The sequence below is a fragment of the Phacochoerus africanus genome, chromosome 1 (assembly GCF_016906955.1).
Source record: "Phacochoerus africanus isolate WHEZ1 chromosome 1, ROS_Pafr_v1, whole genome shotgun sequence".
Lineage (NCBI taxonomy): Eukaryota > Metazoa > Chordata > Mammalia > Artiodactyla > Suidae > Phacochoerus > Phacochoerus africanus.
The window spans coordinates 285,131,289-285,137,288 of NC_062544.1; positions in this window are offsets into that span (position 1 = coordinate 285,131,289).

The following is a 6,000-nucleotide window of genomic DNA, read 5'->3' on the forward strand; positions in this document are numbered from 1 at the left end:
GTGTGTGTGTGTTTAGCTCACTGTGGAGTTATATGCAGTTGCAAAAAATAATTCACTCTGCCAAGTGTTGCCCCAGTGCTATCATTGCAAAACTGCAAAAGAAAGAAAAAAAGTAGATATTGACTTTGATGCAATCCACCGCTCTTATTCAGATTTGCCCAATTTTATTTGTCCTTGTCAGCGAGTAATAAGGTCTATACAATGTTATCACCTGTGTGGATTCGCGAATCTGCCGCTGGAGTCAATCTACGGGGCATTACATCGGCAAGAACCCCTCCTGTGGCCCTTTATAACCAAACTTCCAAGCCCTCCTCCCTCACCAACGTTTTCTCCGTTTCTAAAATGGTGTTATTTCAAAATACGGCACGTTTGCCATAGAAATCACAGAGCGTGGGAGCTTTTGGCCTTTTGCATTCAGCACAACTCCCTTCGCCTTTTCACACGGACGTTTCTACTTGGAAGGTAATTTTTTTTAAAAAATTACCCCGACATCAAATCTAAAGTGCATTCCAAAGACAGCGCAGGTTCCCACCCTTTGCTGGAGAACAGCCTCTCTTTACAAGGACAGGTCACTTGAAAAGGAAAGATGTTTTTCCACCGGCCGTGGTGGGGAGGAAATCCCAGCCAGAATGCACCCAGTTCTTGGAAAGATAACTGGGTCAGAGGTCAAGAAGTGTAACTGTGAACTTCCACACCTAAAAAACACTCATTACCCATTCGACTGTGCAGTTTATTCTCAGCCAAATGAGATGAATAATGAGGACAGGATGGGGAGGTGAGAGGGGGGTGTTTCAAAGACATCAACTGTATTTATGTGTTGTCACCAAAAGGGACAGGTTGGTCTAAGTCAGTGTATTGGAGCCTCAGACTTAGCTTTGTGTGTGTGTGTGTGTGTGTGTGTGTGTGTGCGCGCGCGCACGTGGGTGTGCTTTTTAGGGCCACACCTGGGGCATATGGAGGTTCCCAGGCTAGGGGTCGAATCAGAGCTACAGCTGCCGGCCTACACCACAGCCACAGCAATGCCAGATCCGAGCTGCGTCTGTCACCTACACCACAGCTCACGGCAATGCCGGATCCTTATCCCACTGAGCCAGGGCAGGGATGGAACCCGCAACCTTGTGGTTCCTAGATGGATTTGCGTCTGCTGTGCCATGACGGGAACCCGTCCTCAGACAGCTTTTATAGACCTTACTTTCCACTGGGCATATATAGTCTTGTTTTACAACCAGTAACTGACCTCCGTTCTCTCCCAGGGCTTCTCTTTGGTGAGCGCTCACACTTGGGGACACGACAGTGCATGTTCCAGGACCTCTTGGGAAGACCAGACAGCCACATCCTTTCCCACATAATCTTGAAATCAAAATTTGATCTCCTTGAGCCCGGAGTGGTTATTTCAAGCTTGTTTGTTCAAATGTAGCTAACATTTGAGCTAACATTGACAAAAATAATCAGAATCGAAAACATATAAAGATAACTTGAAATGTATAAACACAGTTGTTATTTTGGTGGGGGAGAATTGAACTGAGCAGAAAATGAGTCATTTGCACTGCCTCTGGCACCTCTCTCTCGACTCCCTGTAGAGTCTAGCGTCTCACCTACAGGAAGTTAAGCAGTATCAGTGACTAACAGTCCACACCAGTCTGGTAATAAAACACACCAATTTCATTTATTTAATCACCTGCTTGCTTCACTCGACAAATATTTATGGAGTGTCTGCTGCAGGCCCGGCGTTGGGCTCCCGGGCTGGGAAACCAGAGCCCACAGGGGCTTTGACAGCCAGCCCCCAGCTGCAAGCAGATAGGGGACGAATCCTAGCCAAGGCTGGGTGGATTGGCCCAGCTTGCTGCTCTGACTTCAGTGGGGTCCTCGTACCAGCCACTCAACCCACTCTGAGGGGCGGTTTTTTAATCTGTAAAAGGAAAACAAAGTCCCTTGCAAGAATTGTCAAGACAAGCTGAGTTCTAGACCCTCTAGGATTATGGGAGAGTGTTTATGTTAATGGTTTTTGGTCATTGGCCAGTAAGGTTGACATTTCCAAGTATAAAAGTAACTTAGAAACAGACCCATAGATATAAAGAACAAATGAGTGATTATCAGTGGGGAAAGGTGCAATATAGGACTAGGGGTTTAAGAGGTATATCCTATTATGTATAAAATAAGCCACAGGATACACTGTATAGCACAGGCAATACAGCCCATTTTTATGATAACTATAGAGTATAACCTTTCAAACTTGTACACCTGTAGCTTATATAATATTGTACGTCGACTGTACTTCAATAAAATAAAATAAATCACTGAGTTTAGAAGTTACAGCCCTAGAGTTCCCATTGTGGCTCGGTGGAAACGAATCTGACTGGTACCCATGAGGACGCAAGTTCCATCCCTGGCCTCGCTCAGTGGGTTAAGGATCTGGTGTTGCCGTGAGCTGTGGTGTAGGTCACAGATGAAGCTCGGGTCTGGCGTTGCTGTGGCTGCAGTGTAGGCGGGCAGCTGCAGCTCTAATTCAACCCCTAGCCTGGGAACCTCAGTATGCTGTGGGTGCGGCCTAAAAAGACAACAACAACAGCAAAGTTACAGTTTCAATATTTTAGTGGTTATTTTAGCATTGTTTATTTTACAGTGTGAGAGGATAAACCTCTGCAGTTATACCTTGGCCATCCAAGAAAGCCCAAAGATAGTTTTTAGATGTAGAATATAAAATACGTGACTCAAGAGTCTAAAGGAAATATTTATAGTCTTATTTTGTTGTGCAAGTATTTAATACAAATGCATAGCAAGTAATAGTGACAGACTAGGTGAAAAGATTTAAACACAGCAAATAATTTTGTTGAAATGATTTTAATCTTTTAAAAGGCACAAAGTATAAAGATCCATCATTTTTATTTTCATTTTTTGGCCATGCCCAAGGTATGCAGAAGTTGCCAGGCCAAGGATCAAGCTGGAGCCATAGCAGCAATGGAGCCATAGCAGTGACAACGCCAGATCCTCAACCTCTAGGCCACTAGGGCCACTCCAGATCCATCATTTTTAAACTGCAGATGTTTTGGCACTCGCGAGCTTTAAGAAAAACCTCAAAAGCTATCAAACCGTTTTATGTATGAGATTAAGCATATACAATTGAGATTTAAAGCTTTTAATGTTAGCTTTAAAATACAAGTCTTATCAGATTATTAAGTAAGAAAATGCATACTAGATTGAAATTTCCCTCTTAATAGCTGTAGCAAGTTTCTTAGTAAACAGAGAAACCTTATCTATAAATTTGTAAACATTCATATTCGGTGAAATGATTGAACCCCCTCCAGTGTCAATAATTTTTATAGCAAGGAAAACTTTTCATCAAAGCTTAGAGTTCCGCTTTCAATATATAGTTAGGTAAAAGTGGACCGATCTCAGTGAAAGTTTTGCATCTCGCATTTGGGAAGTGGCCGTCGTGAGGGTGGAAACGCGAGGGAGGCAGGCAGCGCAGACCCGTGGGCGCCCCGCGCGGGCTCAGCGCCTAGCACACCGCCCGGGCTCCAGGCCCGGAGATTTTTTGTGAGCTGAGCCCCAGGGCCTGACGCGGGGACAGCTGACCGGGAGCACCGGTGAGCAGGTGAGGGGCAGCGGGCAGGGAGCCCCCCGGGTTGCCGCTGGACCTTCTCCCTGAGAATTCCTAAGGCGCTTCTTCCCACCTCGCGCCCTCCGCCAGCGCATCCCAATAAATGGTCCCTCCGGCTGTGACCCGCTCCGAGGGGATGTCCCCTTCTCCACGTTCCATTTAGCACCGCGCGCCGACCCTGCCAGCCGGCGAGGGGCCAGGAGCTGCCTCTGCGTCCCACCGCGGGGACCAGCCAACCCTGCCGGCCAAAGCCAAGGCAGGTGCGAGGACGCTCCAGGGGCAGGGGGCCAGCGCCGAGATCGCGGGTGAGTTTGCGGGTCACCGAAGTGGACCGCAGGCTGGCGTCGGGCTCCAAGGAGACACGTGCGCGTGGCAGGTGCCAGGTGATAAACAGTGCTGGTTGTTTACTATTTCTGGCATGCGGGTCTGCTCCCTGAGGTTTAAACCTATCTTTGTCCTTCTTAGGGTCCTCGGAGCAACGTGCCCCCGACACAGCCGTCCTAGGCGACCGGCTGCTTCGATCCTTTGAGCCAAGCAGCGAATGAGCGTGTGTCCAGTGCCTCTAATAGCCTCCTGCTGCACGGGCCCACAGGGAGGGGGGCAGTGGATCCCCGGCCAAAATTCGGGGTCCTCCTCCCCCAGCCCCTTTTCACCCCCAGCCCCCCCACTTCCCGCCCCCCCCCCCCCCCCCCCCCCGCCCCTCTGACCTCCCCAGCCTCCTGCCCCTCTGGCAGCTCCTCCCCCCTTGGAAGGAGGCCTTTCTCTTCTGAACGGCAGCTCCTGCTGCAACTTGCATGGCTGTTTGAGACACCCCTGCGTGATCTGGACGCTCTTTGCTAAAAGAACATGACTTGGTCACTGCTGCGATTCTGCCCCATTAATTCCGAAAAAGTGAGCTGGGAGAGGCCGGCACCAGGAGAAAGATTCCTGGCAAGGATTTCCGCAGCCTCCCCGGGGGGCCAGGGAAGATCAGAAGGAGGAGAGGCTGACTCCCAGTTTCTAGCTTTTCTCAAGCAAATATGTCCTTTTTGCACCAGCCTCCCTTCTCAGAGACACTTCCTCCCACTGGAGTGGTCCCATATTTGTCCTCTCTGGGTGTCCTCGGGTGCAGTCATTCATGGCTCCAGGTCCTGGTGACACAGTACACAGAGGCTCAGGTGCCAGGGAGCAGTGCTAAGCGGGTACTTGTAGAGTCACACCTGCAATAGTGCTCTGCATGCTGGTCCTGAAGTGCTGAGCGCCTTAAAGCCGCAGATCTTTGGTCAAACATCCTGAGTGTTGGGTGAAGGTGTTTACAGATGAAATGAATATTAGAATCTGTAGACTGAATGAAGCAGGTTGCTCCCACCTGCATCAGGTGGGTGTCATGCAGTCCGCTGGAGGCCAGGAACGTCGTAAGGGACAGGTCCTCCTGCCTGATGGCCTTGGAACAGAAACAGGATCTCCTTCTAGGTCTCAAGCCCACTGTTCTTCGGGCTAGAATAAACCGTCAGCTCTCCCGGCTCTCCAGCTGCCAATTCACCCTGCGGATCTGGGGGCTTGTCGGCTCCCAAATCGTGAATCCAGTCTCCACAATAAATCTCAATCAGTTGCTCTTTCCCTGTCTGCCTGTCGAGCACCGGTTCTGTGCTGTTGGCTGTGTGTCTCTGGAGACACCTGACTAATACAGGGACTTAGAGGTTTCCCTTTACACTTTCACCCTTTTTGCTAAAGCCAGGTCAGTCTTTTTAGTGGCAAAACTGGTAGATGCACTTTTGTTTTCTTTTTTGGCCACCTCGCAGCATATGCATTTCTCAGGCCAGGGGTCAGAGCCAAGCTGCAGTTGGGACCTACACCTCAGATGTGGCAACTTCTGATCCTTTAACCCACTGTGCCCTGTCAGAGATGACATCTGTGTCCTGGCGCTGCAGAGATACCTCCAATTCTGCTGGGCCACAGTGGGAGCTCCAGATTCACGTTTTTGCAGACCATTTTGTGTTTTATATTTTGTGGATTTTTTTTTTCTTTTTCCAGTCTTTTTAAGGCTGCACCTGCAGCATACAGAAGTTTCTGGGCTACAGGTCGAATCAGAGCTGCGGCTGCCGGCCTACACCACAGCCACAACAATTCCAGATCCTTTAACCCACTGAGCGAGTCCAGGGATCAAATCCACATCCTCACGGACACTATGTCGGGTTCTTAACCCACTGAGCCAAAACGGGAACTCCTATATTTTGCTTTCTAAAAAGCCATTTCTAAGCCACTAGAATGAGGCTTAATACTACCGTTCAAGGTCAGTGAAATGAAGAGTCAGCGCGTAGGCTGCACTTGTCCAGACAGGTCCTCGGACCAAGAAGGGGAGAAGTCCGGAACTCTCTTTTTGAAGCAGAACTAAACTGCATTAAAACGGTTGGAAAGCA